Raw genomic sequence first — 16,745 nt, forward strand, 5'->3', positions numbered from 1 at the left:
TCCAACTCAACCAAAATTTCCTGGAGGCTGCTGAGAATGGGGAGCTGGGAAAGGACCCAATGTGCCTGTTCTTGTGCCAACACTGGCTTTCTAGGACCCGGTGTTGTAGTTCCTCCCTTTGGCCTCACATTTCTTCCTATCAGATAATAAATCCATGAAAGCAGGACTTTATCCATCTTGTTCACTGCTCTATCTTCAGTGCCTAGAACTTTACTTCTCCATCATTACAGGCTGCCTGAAAAAGCTGGACACGTAGGGCCCTTTAACTCAATGTTACAGAGTTGTTCATGTGGGAGACAGCTTGCATCTCTCTGTAGAGTGCTCCCATGTCAGTATTGGAGAGTATGATTGCAATTTAATTCAAAGCATAATATGGGTGGTGGGGAAGGGGAAAGTGCAACAAGTAAAGTATTCCCCCCTTTGTCCAACCTTTTCAGACAGCCTGTATTTACTGGATGAGTATCTGTAAAGTCAAGTGTTTAGATTAAAGGCTCTCTGATGTCTCTCCCTCCTCTGCAACCCCATGATTCACAGTGTCTCCCATGGGTTCTCAAAAGTTAAACTAGGCCTCCCTCCTACTTTCAACACAGCCACCATAAGCCCTTTTCTTTGAAGGTTGGGAGAGGCCTCTAGGGGTGGGATGAGAGCTCCAGGCTGGCCTGCCTCCAGCTGCCAGCCGGCCCTCCTCCTGGTATCGCGTGTTAGCACTAGGGCTTGACTGCCTGCCAGGGGGTGAGCCCTGAAGCTGGTTTTCTGGGAAGGGTAGGTGCCTGTGTGACTCAGAACCAAGTAGGGGAAAAAACATGTTCACTCAATCTCCGGCACCCTCCTGCCTGGCCTGGCTTTGGCCATGAGCTCATGAAAGAGGAAGCTGGGCCAGGCAGACAGTAACCCTGCCTTCCCTCAAGTTTTCTCTCCGTGGCCTCACAGATTCCCTGGAGTGTCTGGGCCTCATGTTGCCGTCATCCTGGCTCCAGAGTGGCCCTGACCCTTTTATGACAGTCTCCCTTCCCAGACGATTGGTCAGTTGTTTCCCCAGGTTGGAAATCCCACCCGGCACAGAAGGGGATTGCTCACAAGGGGAGGCTGAAAATACTCTGTCCCTTGGGTCTGTTGATCTCCACCAGGAACCATGACTTGTTTGGGTTTGCTCCTGTAACCACTGAATCTCTGGAATAGACCAAGAGGTTCTAACCCTGAGAGCCTGAATTAAGGAGCCAGGGTTCCCAGTTCAGGAAAGAAACAGAGGGTCTCAAACTACTGGGCAGCTGAGCTACTCTCAGGGTTGCTTTATACTGAGACTTATCTAATATTTTTGGCATGCAGAACAGTCCACTACCAGAAATGCACTTTTTATTTCAGTGGAAATTATGACAAGGATGGGCCACAAAGAACCTTCCTAACTCTCCTTCCCACTGTCCATCTTCTATGTCTTCCCCAGAGCTTTCTTGTTAAAAGATGGACTTGACTGGGGTGCCTGGGTGGCCCCAGTCTGACTTTGGCCCAGGTCATGATCTCACGGTTCGTGAGTTTGAGCCCTGAGTCAGGCTCTGTGCTGACAGCTTGGAGCCTGGGGCCTGCTTCGGATTCTGTGTCTCCCTCTCTCTCTGCCTCTCCCCAGCTCATGCTCACACTCTGTCTCTGTCAAAAATAAACTTTAAAAAAAAAAATTAAAAAAAAAGATGGACTTGACCAAGTCAGTGCTTGCCAAGCAATTCTGTGCCTCCAAACTCTCCAGTAGGGCTGCGCTGGTTTCCCGATCTAAGTCCGGGCAACTTCGTGGGCTTTCTCTCTCAACTCTCCCAATGCTTTCCTCCTGACCGGAGATACAGCACTATTTTTTCACATGTGCCAAACTCTTACTCATTGGACCCTTCACACATGACACATGCAGTTTCCTCTCTTTTTTCCTCTCCATCCTCCTGGGAATACCCTGCCCTTACTCCCACATGCAGAATTAGTCCATCTACTTCTTTTAAAAAAATATATATTTATTTATTTTTGAGAGAGAGAGAGAGAGAGAGAGAGAGAGAGAGAGAGAGAGAGAGAGAACACAGGTGGGGGAAGGGCAGAGAAAGAGGGAGACACAGAATCCGAAGCAGGCTCCAGCACAGCAGGCTGTGCTGACAGCTCGGAGCCCCAATGCAGGGCTCAAACTCACAAACCTGTGAGATCATGACCTGAGCTGAAGTCAGACACTTAACCAACTGAGGCACCCAGGCACCCCTAGTCCATCAACTTTGTACATAAACCTCTTGAGGCATAAAACACAGTTTACTATAGTCATTTGTTTATTGATCTTTCTGATTGCCCGGACATGCCATTGCCCTTTCTGGTTGCCATGACCAGACACTGTGATGCAGCCATTTTGATGCCAGGAACATTTTGACAAGGCAAAAAAAGTTATTAAATTGGGGCGCCTGGGTGGCTCAATAGCTTGAACGGCCAACTTCAGCTCAAGTCATGATCTCGCGGTTTGTGAGTTCGAGCCCCGCATCGGGCTCTGTGCTGACATCTCAGAGCCTGGAGCCTGCTTCAAATTCTGTGTCTTTCTCTCTGCCCCTCCCCTGCTCATTCTCTCTCTCTCTCAAAAATAAACATTAAGAAAAGTTTTTAAAAAGTTATTAAATTGTCAGCACTTAGAGAAAATAAAAAAGAGGGGTGTCTGTGTGACTCAGTCAGTTAAGCATCTGACTCTTGATTTCGGCTCAGGTCATAATCTCACAGTTGTGAATTGGAGCCCCACAACAGGCTCAGTGCAGAGTTCAGAGCCTGCTTGGGATTCTCTCTGCCTCTCTCTCTCTCTCCCTCTCTCTCTGCCCCTCCCCTGCTCGTTCTCTCTCTCTCTCTCTCTCTGTCCGAATAAATAAACTTAAAAAAATAAATAAAATCAGAAAGAAATGTACAAACCAGGTTTTCTCAACCCATCTCTATGGGTTGTGCTCATCCTGACTCCCACCTTTTCACATAGAAGTTGCTAGTGTTTGATGATATTACCTTTTATAAAAAGTCAGGTATATTGAAGTATAGCTTACATACAGTAAAATGCACCCTTTTTAGGAGTACAGTTTGATGAGTTTTGACAAACTAATATAGTTGTGCAAATGTCACCCCAACATGATATAGAATATCTCCATTGCCGCAGAAAGTTCCTCATGCTCCTTTGTAGTCAATACTTGCTCTCCACTCCCAGCCCCTAGCGACTACTTATCTGATTTCCATTCATGTAGTTTTGCCTATCCTAAAATGTCATATAAATAAGACTATATGAGACACTCTTTTGTGTCTGGATTATTTTGCTTAGTATAATATCTCTGTGATTCATCCATGTTCTTGCACAAATCAGTAGGTCTTTCCTTTTGATTTCTGAATAGTATTCCATTGTATAAATATACCACAGTTGGCTACTCATTCACCATTGGTGGACATTTGTGTTTTTTTCTTCTTTTTGGCTATTATGAATAATGCTGCCGTGAACTTTTTATATGACTCTTTTTGTGGACATGTGTTCTTTTATTTTTCTTGAGTAAGTATCTAGGAGTAGTATAATTAAGTATAGATTTAACTTTATAAGAAATTGCCATGTTGTTTTCCAGAGTGGTTTGCCATTTTATTCTTTGACAGGACTATTTTAAGGAAGATGCCTCAAAACATCTCTGTTGCTGGGGCAGCTGACTGGCTCAGTTGGTAGAGCATGCAACTCTTGACCTCAGGGTGGTGAGTTCAAGCCCTACTTTGGGCTAAGTATAGCTTACTTAAAAACAAAACAAACAAAAAATCCCCGTCAACCAAATCTGCCAAGTGAAAATGTTTTCTTCGTCAGAGAACAGGTTCTCTTTTAGATTACCTCAAGGGACAGGGATGGGATGGAATGCAGCTATGTCCTTGGTTAGCTATTGATCCTCTAAAGGACTGGCATGTCCTCAGGATGCTGCAGCAATTTCCCTTGGAACTGCAGCAGCTCCAGGAACACACCCTCCTGACCTCACCCAACAACCTTGTGGCTCAGTATCTCTGTCTGCCTTGCTTCCCGCTCCCTTGTAGGCACTGTTCTTTCTGACTGCTATACATGAATCAATTCAGTTAGTCTTCACAAACCCCTACTATTATTATTTATACCCTCATTTTACAGAGGAGGAAAATGAGAGGTTCAATGAGGCAGCTCAATTTCCCAAGACTGCATTACCATAAAGTAGTAGGAGTTAGACTGGATCTCTGGTCTATCTCATTCTGCAGTCCAGCTGTGTGGCATATTGATCAGAGTGAAGTCCAGAGCTAGTCCACTTGGGTTCAATTTCATTGTTCAAATTTATATAGTATTCGTAGTAAGTCTCTGAAAAGAGGGCTTTTATAACATCTATTTTACAAGTGAAGAGATACCAAGGCTGTTATGCAGCAGCAGAGGGTGCATGTTTTCCTGTCTTTCAACAATCCTCATTATTAATGTTATTATTTGGTTCACTGCCCTGGCTTTTAGTGTTTTTGGGGTTTTACACTGCTTTGACATTTGCATCTTTGCTTAGGTTTCACTTTCAAACTCTGAATGCGTTGTGCACTCACTCCCCAGGATGGAATAACTTTGGTGGGTAGGCCTTTTGGGCATGGGTACCTCTGGCTATATCACTGCCCTTTGAGAACTGCCTCTAGCTCAGGCAAGAATCCTAATCTAGCAGGCAAAGTCAGGGAGGTAAGTTATTTGCAGAAATAATGCCCAAGAAATCTCCTCCAGCTCTTTATCTCAAGAGGATAAGGACTTGAGATCATCTGAAGGGATTATTTGCTTCCATAAACAATTTTTTAAAATATAATTTATTGTCAAATTGGCTTGCAAACAACACCCAGTGCTCATCCCAACAAGTGCCCTCCTCAATGCCCATCACCCATTTCCCCCTCTCCCCCACCCCTACCCACACACCCTCATTCCATTTTCTGTATTTAAGAGTCTCTTGTGGTTTGCCTCCCTCCCTCTCTGTTTGTAACTATTTTTCCCCCTTCCCTTCCCCCATGGACTTCTCTTAAGTTTCTCAAGATCCACATATGAGTGAAACATATGATATCTGTCCTTCTCTGACTGACTTATTTCACTCAGCATAATACCTTCCAGTTCCATCCACGTTGCTGCAAATGGCATGATTTCATTCTTTCTCATTGACAAGTAGTATTTCATTGTATATATAAACCACATCTTCTTTATCCACTCATTAGTTGTTGGATATTTAGGCTCTTTCCGTAGTTTGGCTATTGTTGAAAGGACTGCCATAAACATTGGGGTACATGTGCCCCTATGCATCAGCACTGCTGTATCCCTTGGGTAAATTCCTAGTAGTGCTATTGCTGGGTCCATAAACAAATTTTGAATTCTTTCAGATGAGAGACAATCATTGAACCCCTTGTCAGGGCTTAATACTGTACCTGGCACATATTAGGTACTCAATACATTTTTACTGATTGGTTGATTGACTGATTGAATGAATGAATAAAGGACCCTGATTCTCTTAGTTTAGCTCTGTGCTGTCCCATAGGGTTGCATGTAGCTATTTAAATTTGAATTAAAGAAAATTTAAATGAAGATAATGATGGTTATCATATTGGAAAGCATGGATATAGCACATTTCTATCATCACGGAAAGTTCTATTGGACAACACTGGGTTAGATGATGGGGTGAGAGAAGGAAAACTGGTGCATAGGGGAAAACATTTATTGAAGGCTGATAGCTTTACCTTGATTTTGATACTTTTAAAACAGCCTAGATCAGTCTTCTCTCATTAGATTATGTTGCATACTGCCCATTTAGAGGTCTCGGAATCACTTCAGAAATCTATTATTGAAAAAGAGAAATATATCTCTGATCACACCCATGACCCAAACTTCTGAGAAAAAGAAGACAGGAGATTGAAGGAGGAACTAAAGCCACAGTTTTCTTTCTGTCATAGGCCACAGGGAACTAACCCATCCAGGGTGCCTTGTGCCCATTATCTCATCTGGTCCTCTCAACAGCCCTGTAGGACACAGAAGGGCAGTGAAGGTAAGTGGCTGAAGGTCATGTACTTGTGAAATGGTGGAGGTAAATCCCCATACTCAAAACATCAGTAGATTGAGTAACAACTGTGTTCCAACTAAGAGCAGTAGAAGACAGAAGGATGGATAAAATATGCTTTAAGAAGCTTATAACCCAACGAAGGGAAAATAAGAGAAACACATAACAACTATATAATTGTACATATATACACGTGTATTTATGTGTGTATATTATATACATACATGTATACATTAATATGTATATATTATATGTATGCATAGATATATATATGTGTGTGTGTATATATATATATATATACACACACACACATAATAGCATATAACTAACATTTGTTTGGTATATTAGAACTTATAAGTACTTTTCCTCAGCAAACAACTATGATGAATGTCAAATGAATGGAATGTTGATACAGAAAGCAAGCATTCTAGGAATTCAGAGCCGGGTGAGATCACTACAGGATGGGGTGAGGGGGAAAGTTTTCGTTGAGACACAGAACTAGCAAGAATGCTGGGCAGTCACACAAACCCAAATACAACTTCTTGCTTCTATACTAGAAATCTGCCGTACTCTCCATTGCTTATAGTTTTTAATGAGGTGATTGTAAATTCATTTTACTTTCTAGAAAATAAAATGCTAACTGAGTGCTTAGAGGTCTGTGTTTTCTCTCTGATCCTCCATCCAAATGATCAACATATTAAAAACAACAACAACAAACCTCCCACACTTTTTTTTGAAATTTATTGTCAAATTGGTTTCCATACAACACCCAGTGCTCATCCCAAAAGGTGCCCTCCTCAATACCCATCACCCACCCTCCCCTCCTTCCCACCCCCCATCAGCCCTCTGTTCTCAGTTTTTAAGAGTCTCTTATACTTTGGCTCTCTCCCACTCTAACCTCTTTTTTTTTTCCTTCCCCTCACCCATGGGTTTCTGTTAAGTTTCTCAGGATCCACATGAGAGTGAAAACATATGGTATCTGTCTTTCTCTGTATGGCTTATTTCACTTAGCATCACAATCTCCAGTTCCATCCATGTTGCTACAAAGGGCCATATTTCATTCTTTCTACTCCATTGCGTATATAAACCACAATTTCTTTATCCATTCATCAGTTGATGGACATTTAGGCTCTTTCCATAATTTGGCTATTGCTAAAAGTGCTGCTATAAACATTGGGGTACAAGTGCCCCTATACATCAGCACTCCTGTATCCCTTGGGTAAATTCCTAGCAATGCTACTGCTGGGTCATAAGGTAGGTCTATTTTTAATTTTTTGAGGAACCTCCACACTGTTTTCCAGAGTGGCTGCACCAATTTGCATTCCCACCAACAGTGCGAGAGGGTTCCTATTTCTCCACATCCTCTCCAGCATCTATAGTCTCCTGATTTGTTCATTTTGGCCACTCTGACTGGCGCCTCCCACACTTTTTATGTGATTCTAGAAACATAGAGTAAGTTGGACATTCTAGATGTAAAAATATTTGAGTTGCTTTTACTTAATTACCCTGTGATGAGCATCCAGTGGTATAGCTCAAACACCTTACTTAACACTCAGGGTTATGTAATGTCAATTCTGCCCATCAATTCCTGCGGTGTAGAATACATAAAACTCTAGCCCTGCATTCTGACTGGTCTTGCCTCAGTTCTCCTTACATAATCATGGCCACTTCCCTGTTGGTAGTGATTTAGAAATGTCTTTCTAAAGCTCTGTGCGCTTTGCCTCAGCTTCCTTTAATTTTTTCTAAAGCTTCTGTCTTTCTTCCTTTGGATTTCTTTGGTTTCAAGCCACAGATACTCATTATGGCTAACTTAAACAGAAATGTTGAATCCTGGGAGGATATTGGATAGCTCACAGAATCAAAGGAAGGCTAGAGAACCAGGCTTAAAGAACAGAGAAACAAAGGCAGCTCCAGGGGATTCAGTGGCAAAAATTAAATCTTGCCCTTGCCACCTGCTGAAATGAATGAGTGACAATCAGATTTTTCCATCTTTCCCATTCATGTTCATCATTCCAAGCCCCAGAAGAGACAATCTGGTTAACCTAGTTTAGGGGCCAGGGGGAGAAAGGAAACTTTACCTGACAGTCATGTCGACTACATAGAGCAGAGAGTGTATGCTGGATGATCAAACCCCAGAAAATATCCACCATACCCCATTTTCTCTTCCTAACCTCCATTTCCTACTTTTTCTAATTATTCATAATAGGAGTGACCAACATATCTTCCAAGGTTATAGAAAAGATACTTTAAAAAAAAATCCATTTATATTGGAATTTTTCCCAAAAGGTATTAATGGTTGAGGAAGTTTGGCCTTAACACTCAGCAGGTGGTAGAAAGAGTAAAAAAGATAATGTACGCAAAATGCCTATTACATGCTAACATGTAAGTTTTGGTAAATGTTATTGCCATCCCAGCGCTTCACCAGTGGTGTGTCGGAGCCAGCTCATACAGCTCACACAAGGATCCAGGATCCAATCATTATATTTTTAGGATTTTTGTGAGCCAATTGACATAATATTGGTAGCTTGAAGTTGACCTTGATGGGAATTTTTACGCCATGGAAATTGGAATGTTGCAAATGAGGACTTGCCCCCTATCCCACCCCCAACATAGTTATTAATTATTTACCTGTCCACCACTGCATCCACTTCTTTCTTCACAAAATGTGAGTAGAATCATGAAGGATTGAGTGCCAGTTAGGATTGGATTCAGCTGTGAGTAAAAACAACAACAGTGGTTTACTACCTATAAGTTAATTCTCTAGATTGAGGTAGGCAGTTCGGGCTTGGCTAGTAGCTCTAATTTGTTGCCTCACACAAACAGGGCTTTTACTTCATGATATAAGATGGCTGCTGTAGGGGCCAAGGGCCGGCTGCCCCAGGATAGGCCAGTTTGGCATGAATTTTATTTTGAGTTATAAGCAATCAAAATGCAGCTTCTCCTAATGGAGAAGCTCTTCACATCTCCCTCACTGCCTGTTTATGCCAGAGGGAGCTCTCTTGTACCAAAGAGAGCTATTTATTTTTTTTAAGTTTTATTTATTTATTTATTTATTTATTTATTTATTTATTTATTTAAGAGAGAGAGAGAGAGAGAGAGAGAGAGAGAGAGAGGCAGGGAGAGGGAGAGAATCCCAAGTAGGCTCCCCACAGTCAGCATGCAGAGCCTGACATGGAACTTGAACTCATGAAACCATGAGATCATGACCTGAGCCAAAATCAAGAGTTGGCCTCTTAGCTGAGTCACCCAGAATCCCCTAACAGAGATTCCTCTTTACCTAAGAAACTTATCTGCATAATAGGGAGATCTTTGTTTTTTTCAAATATTCCTTTCACCTTCATGCTAATGGTCTCTCACTCCTTTGTATCATCAGACACTACCCCTCTCCCAAGCTCATATAAGCATCATGTTACCTCATTGTCTTTGGAATTTCATGTCTGTGTGGATTCCCTGCATGTATGTTACATTTGATTTTTTTCCTGTTAATCTTTCTTATGTCAATTTGATTCTTAGTCCAGCTGGAAAGACTCTGAATGACAGAGGAAATCTCCCTCCCCAACACTGTGTAAGCTCCACATTACAGCCAGTAGGGAAGAGAAAGGCAAAGAAAAACTCCCCTTCCTATTAAGGCCATCAATAGAAGCAACACACAACATTTCTGCTTATACGAAATAGATTGAGGTGAAGTCACTCAACCATATCTAGCTGCAAGGGAGGCCTGGACATGTTTATTTACTCCAGGCAGCCATGTGCCCATCTGGAAACTAGGAAGAAGGAACAAGTGGATACTGGGAGACAGCTGGCCATCACTCTTGTTACCAGCTAGAACCCAAGACTTGAACCCAATGGCTTGAACTCACCGATCTTTGTCCCACATTTTTCCTTAACCCCTTTTTTCCAGCTTATCTCTTAACTCAGGCAAATGGAAAGCAATACTGCCCCTTAAGCAATAGCAAGTGCTCTGAAAAGACCTTCAGCCAGCCCAGACCACCCAGACCAGTTTGAGCTTAATCCCCAACTGGCACCTGCACAGATGGATCATGGAGTGACCTCTAGAATGACCTACCATTACCTTTACCTCATTATAATACTAAAACCTCTGCCCAAGGAGGAGCCTCAGCCTCATTTACATAACATACAATGTATCTGTAGGCATATTTCCTGAAGGTGCATGCATGACCTTAAGCCCACCTCTACATATGATGACAAGGTTTCCCTGTCTAAATATTTATCCTAACCGTAAATAAAATGGAACCCATCCACCCTTGCTCAGGGAGTCACAGCTTTAGAAGCTATTCCACGTGATCTCCTTGTTTGCAGCAAATAAAGTTTTCTTTTTGCAACAACCTGGTACAGCGTCTGATTCATCAAGGAGTGAACTCATGTTGATTCAGTTATACTCCTACTAATGGGTGGGATTTAGGAAAGTATAGGTGAGAGGGGAAAGTCCTGCTGGTGTGACAGGAATGTGTGTGTTTGTGGAACTCTGAAGGAGCTGGCTGGAACCAAAAATTAGAAATACTGAAAATGAGATTAAGTAAATAAGATGGAAGCTGGCCAAATCTCAGTCAGGGGCCAGGAAAGCAGACAAAAGAATCTTTATCTGGTGCCACTAGAAACAGGAGGCATTGAACTTTTGGGTAGGGGAGCTGTACAATCAGAGGCATTTAAAAATTTTTAATCTAGCAATTACATGCTAGACATGTTGGAGAAGGGTGGAAAAACAGGAAGCATCAGGCAAGGTGCAGGGGAGACTGATTTCACAATCCAGCTGTGAGGTAGGAATACATCTGAGAGCCATTCGCTAGACAATGTGTTTGGCTTGATGACTGGCCTGATAGGGAGTTTCAGGCTGGGGTCAAGACACAGAATTTACAGGGTAAATAGAACAAACCTGCCTTGGTAGGTGTTTTCAACTGGGCCTCTTAGAAGCAGAGCCTGTGGAGCTCCTGGGTGGCTCAGTCGGTTGAGCAGCTGACTTCAACTCAAGCCATGATCTCATAATTCATGGGTTCGAACCCCACATTGGGCTCTGTGCTTACAGCTCAGAGCCTGGAGCCTGCTTCACATTCCATGTTTCTCTCTCTGCCCCTTAAACCCTTCCCCGCTTGTGCCCTTTCTCTCTCTCAAAAATAAATAAACAAAAAAAGAAGCAGAGCCTGGTGGGACATTTATTCAAAGGGCTGATTGAAGGAAGAAAAGAAGAGTAAGGACAATGGGATGGCAAAGGGGAAGCAGCTGAGCAAGTGTGTGGGCTGAGCTGCAGTCCATAGGAAAGCTCTTGGCACAGATGTCACAAGAGTGGGCTACAGCTGGAGGCAAGTGGGCTGGTGTCTTATAGTCCTGCATCAGGCAGTCATTGACTCAGGCCTGCCCAAAGTGTGTGTAACTGGGGAAGGCTTGGCTCCCGTTTGACCCAGGGCAATTCTTCAAAAAGGGGACAGCTGTGTGGTTATCAGACAACATGCTTGTGGGTGATGAGTGGACCAGCTGCTAAAAGGTCTGAGTGAGGCCCAGACAGAATCCGTTACAGTGGGTCCATTTTGGGTGTGTTGGATTTGAGATGGCAAAGAAATAAGGTATTAGTACATAACTAGTGGGTCATGGGATCTACCAGATAGGAGTTCATGTAGAAGAATAGGGCTAGCTATGAAGATACTAGAGTGAGGGACTCTGACACACGGATGATAGTGTGATAAGAAGAAATAAGCTCTTTGAGGGCCATGGAGACAGAGAGGCGAGCAAGCCTTTGGAAAGAAAGTTGGTTATTCCCTAGTGGGAAGGTGGGTGGGAGAAGAGGAATCAATGAATAAAACAAAGCAGAGATCAGTAGAAAGACATATTAGTGTGGTAGTTTAACTTATCACTGGAAGTCAAGGGAAGAAGACATTGAAGAAGAATGAGTATGGAGAAAAAGTTGAGGTGTCTTGTTTTGTTTTGTTTTGTTTTGTTTTGTTTGTTAGTTCAGATGTTGTTTGTGGCCTTTAAGGGAACAACGTCACAGCAGAACTGGGTTAGAAACCACATAGTGAGAGCTAGTAATGCTTTCCATATTTAATGGCATTCCATTCTGGTTCTTAACTCCTCTAGGGCACTTCTTGCTTCAATTGATATGCTGCTCATTCTGGCTTGTCCTAAGGTTACTCTATGTTCTGGTTACCTAGTATATATGCTGCCGAAGTGAGCACAATGTTCTGGTTACCTAATGTTGCCTAACAGATTACCCCAAGACTTAGCAGCATGAGACACCCTTAGTTATATTCATGGATTCTGTGGATTAGGAATTTGGATGGACACAGTGGGGATGGCTTGTCTCTGCTCCATGATGTCTGGGGTTGCAGCTGGAAGACTCAAAAGCTGGGGACCAGAATTATCTGCAGGTTTCTTCACTCACACATCTGACAGTGGATGCTGTCTTATTGGCTGGGGGCTTCAGTTTCTCTCCTGGTGGTCTAGATTGGGTTATTCCTGCATGGTGGCTGGGTTACTGAAAGAAAGAAGCAGGCATGAACTGTATTCTTTTTATAACCTCATCTTTTTTTATGATCTACATTGTTCTCCCTGTACCCCATTGGTCAGTGCAGTCACAGCCCAACCCAGATTCAAAGGGAGGGAACATGACCCCACCCTGGAATCTATAAAACTACTGAAGAAGAGCATGGAGGTGGAGGGCCACTCATCTTCAGAAAATGCCATCTGCTATACTCTGTCAGAGCTTCTTATGAGTGTCCTCTTTATTCAACAACCATCAATAATAACAGTAATGGAATGAACTACCTGAGACCTAGAGGGGTAAGTGAGGTACTCTAGATGACTCAACAAGGACTCCAGTGTGACATGGACCCAGGGCTTCTGGGTTGATGTTACTTTTATTAAGAACTGGATGCCTCCAAAGAGCAAATAAAACTTGTGGAGACTGGGACTGTTTCTTCAGATGCCCCATCCATCCTCACAGCAGCTCAGGGTCAACTACAGAGCTATGAACAGAGATCCCTCAGCCACTTACTGACTGGTCCTGCATTTGATACACCCATTTAATATGATGATTTAATATAATTTTGTATCTCTTTTCTCAGGAGAGCAGTCAAAGGCTAGGACACAGACCCTAATGTTGCATTCAACTTCCTGGCTGGAAGACCAGGATGAAGTTGCTTCTGATCTCTATGCTGGCAATGAGCAAGGCAGCACCCATGTCAGGAGTGTGAGGTAAGTGGGAGATGCCAAGGAGTATTCAGGTAGAGAAATTAGATGGTGATCTGAGGTAACTGCATAGGAAAAGCAGGGAAGGCTAGAAGGGAAGTGGCTGAGGCAATGGCTGTGGGTCCAGCTCAGAGGGGAGGGGAGCCAATTTCCACCCCCTCCTGAACTTACATCCCAGTTCTAAACATGTTTCACAGCCCCAGGGGGAGACTCTGGCAAAGGATTCAGTGTGGGTAGCAGGCATACTTATCACGATCAGGAGTGGGTGGGAGCAGATCTTAGAACTTACATCAGGTCTCAATTTTCCAGACCCTGCCTATACCCTGCCCTTCCACCCAAACCTATCTTTGACTTCATCTCTTTAGAAATGTCCTTGGGCTAGCAGTTTCTTTCTCAGAGATTGCAGATCAGGAAGGACCTTTGGAAACCACAGTTTCCACTTCCGCTGTAGGGGCAGAAAGCATGGGGCAGCCCAACCACTCAATGCCTGGGAAGTAGCAGAGGAAGTAACTGAAACTGGCTCTGTGCTGTAGGACTATTGCCCTTACCAGGTCCCCACTATCCTGCATCAGCCCTGCAGGGACCTGTCAGGGGGTCTTTTTGCCTCTGGTTTCTCTCTATCCTGCTCACCTCTATAAAAAGATATTTTCTCCCTGCTCAGACCCCCTGGCAGTAGCTCACTGTGACTTCTCATCTTACCCCCAACTCCTTGGCCTCACCTTCATGACCTTGGTGTATCATTTATGAGTCACCCTTGCTGCCTTGTTCCAGCCCCACTCATGTGCTTATTGCTCTCTCCCACATAGGAATTACTCATTGCTTATGTCATCAATCCCTCTGGAATGTGCCCCTTCCTCCATGACACCCATTCTCTCTTCATCCTTTATTATTATTTTTTAAACTAACAGTGTTGTCTTTTCCCCCCTTGGATGATTAAAATAATACATACTTTTTGTAGAAAATCTGTAAAATGAAAAATGTATACAAAAGAAAATTGAAAACCCATAACTCCACAGCTTAACTAACTGTGGTAACTAACATTACCATTCTGGTGGGCTTCCTTCTTGTCTCCTCCTCACCAAAACTCCTTCCTGCCTCAGGCCTTCATGCATGCTTATTATTCCTTCTGCCTAAAATTCTCTCTCTTCCTTTCTCCTCTACCTACTACCCCCTCTTCTCTTCCCACCTGCATTCTGTGAGTAAATCAACTCATCTGTATAATCATAAAGGTCATTCTTGCAGAGAAACTGTTCCTCTACCTCCAAGTTATGTCTATTACACATTCACAGCACCCAGTACTTTTCCTTGTATCATTTACCACAACTAGAAATAAACCATCATTTTTGTCCTCATGTGTTTAATGTCTGTCTAAGCTACTTGACTTGACATAAGGTCCATGACTGGCTTACTTGTTTATTCTGTTGACCCTAGCATCTGCCACAGTGCCCCGTATACAGAAGACACACAACACATTGTACCAAGACACCTTCCTAGAGTAACCATGTGTCCTCTCAGCACTTTAAAATAATCAGTTTAAAAAATACGATGACTCAATTACCATATAAGACCTGGTTCCAGGTACAGGAAACCTGGATCTTGCCCCAAGGAGTCTTCAGTCTTTTGAGGGAGACAGACAAGTGGGTGGAGGATTCTGATATGTCCTTGATGATCAGTTATAAGTATATATAATCAATAGTGTTAAGTAAAGCATAGAGAAAGGGCCCCTAAACTAGCCTTGAGGGAGGTGATGCTATTGTTTTAATTTGTCCTCATTAGTGCATTTACTTCATAGAATCATAGGATAATAGAGTTGAATGGGACCATGAGATCAATAGGCCCCAACTCTTTCTGTGAGGTGAGGAAATTAAAGCAGTGAAGGGCAATAAAGTGACTTGGCCAAAGCCCCTGGGTAATTTACTGGTGGCAGATCTGGGATTAGAGCCTCAATCTTGAGACTCCCAGTGCAGTACCCTTTCTAACTGTACCTTAGGGGTCTTTGGAGGAGGGGCCTTTAGAGGAGGCCCCCCCCCCCTTCCATTCTGTTAATCCCCAAGTCCTGCTGATTTTACCTTGTAAAGGTTTCTTCAGTTTGTCTGCTTTTCCTCCCATCCCCTCTATCACGCTCCAAACCTCCATCATCTCCAGCCTGGGTGCCTACACTCACTTCCTACCTTGTCTCTCTGCTTCTAGTCTTGTCCTGATCAGATTCCTTCTCCACTTTGCAGCCCAAGTGAGCCTTCACAGGCCTAAGTGTGAGCATGTATATCCCCAGCTTAAAGCCTCATTGAATTTTTCGTTCAAATTAATATGGTATGTTAGCTTTGGCTGCCATAACAAAATACTGCAGAGTGGGTGGCTTAAACAACAGAAATTTATTTCTCATTGTTCTGGAGGCTGTAAGTCCAAGATCAGGGTGCCAGAAAGTAGGTTTAATTCTGAGTCGTCTTCTTCTTCTTCTTCTTCTTCTTCTTCTTCTTCTTCTTCTTCTTCTTCTTTTCCATGTCAGACAAGTAATGTGCCGAGGTTGTAACAGGGAGGCACATGTCACATAACAGTGTGAATATCCAATCATCACTCTTATGAACTACAAAAGGAGAAGAGCTCTCTTGTGTCTCCTCCTTTTTTAAGGACACAAATCCTATCAAATTAGGGCCCCAGTCTTAGGACCTCATTTAACCTTAATTACCTACAAAGGACCCTATCTCCAAATACAGTCACATTGGAGTTTGGGGCTTCAACAGATGAATCTTGGGGGCACACAAACCCATCCATAGCACACGGTATACGAAGTCTTTCTTAATCTGGCCTACTTTACCCACTACCCTCTCTGCTTTCATGCTTCTATACCTTCAATCTCTCTTGGTTCCTTTAACTTGTTCAGTTTTCTGCAGCGCTGATCCCTCCATCATCTTCCATCTTTCTCTGCCTCTCCTATTCCTATTTAGTCTTTGTAAGGAAATATCCATCTATCCTTGGAGCAAATGGATATGGTTTGCCCACTTTGGCTCTGAGTCCCCCAAGATATCATAGGACCTGTCTTGGATCTCTTTGAGAGTGCTTATTTTTTTGAGAACCGAGACCTGAAGACACCCAATTACAAAATAGAGTGTACAGCCCCCATTGTAAGCCGGAGATGGAAACTCAGTCCCTCTTTACTGGTTTCCTCCTTTTGGACCTATATCTCACCCTTTCTATTTCTGCTTGGGCAAACCACTGAATTATTTCTTGAGGGACATGGCCCTCCCTTGCCTAGTAAGCAGTAAACTCAGCTTCCCTCCTCTGCCAGCTCCCACGTCTTTGTATTTTGGTTTGTTACTTTCAAGTCTCAGTTTAAATATCGGTTTCCAAGGGAGGCCTTCCCTGAAACCCCATCCTGTGTTTAGTCCTTTGTCTCTCCATTCCTGTGGCAGCCTGTGTTCCCCCTTTCCTAAGAGTCACTACCTCATCCCTGTATGTGTCGTGTCTGTTCTTCTGAGCAACCTAGGCAGCATGCACCTCTGTCTACTC

At 43.2% G+C, this 16,745-nt stretch overlaps 1 pseudogene; it reads right to left on the reverse strand.

Moving 5' to 3' along the window:
* Positions 1-15,738: 15,738 nt before the first annotated feature.
* Positions 15,739-15,834, reverse strand: LOC115515168 (annotated as a pseudogene).
* Between the last annotated feature and the right edge of the window lie 911 nt (positions 15,835-16,745).

The sequence above is a fragment of the Lynx canadensis genome, chromosome B2 (genome assembly GCF_007474595.2).
Source record: "Lynx canadensis isolate LIC74 chromosome B2, mLynCan4.pri.v2, whole genome shotgun sequence".
In the NCBI taxonomy this organism is placed as follows: Eukaryota; Metazoa; Chordata; class Mammalia; order Carnivora; family Felidae; genus Lynx; species Lynx canadensis.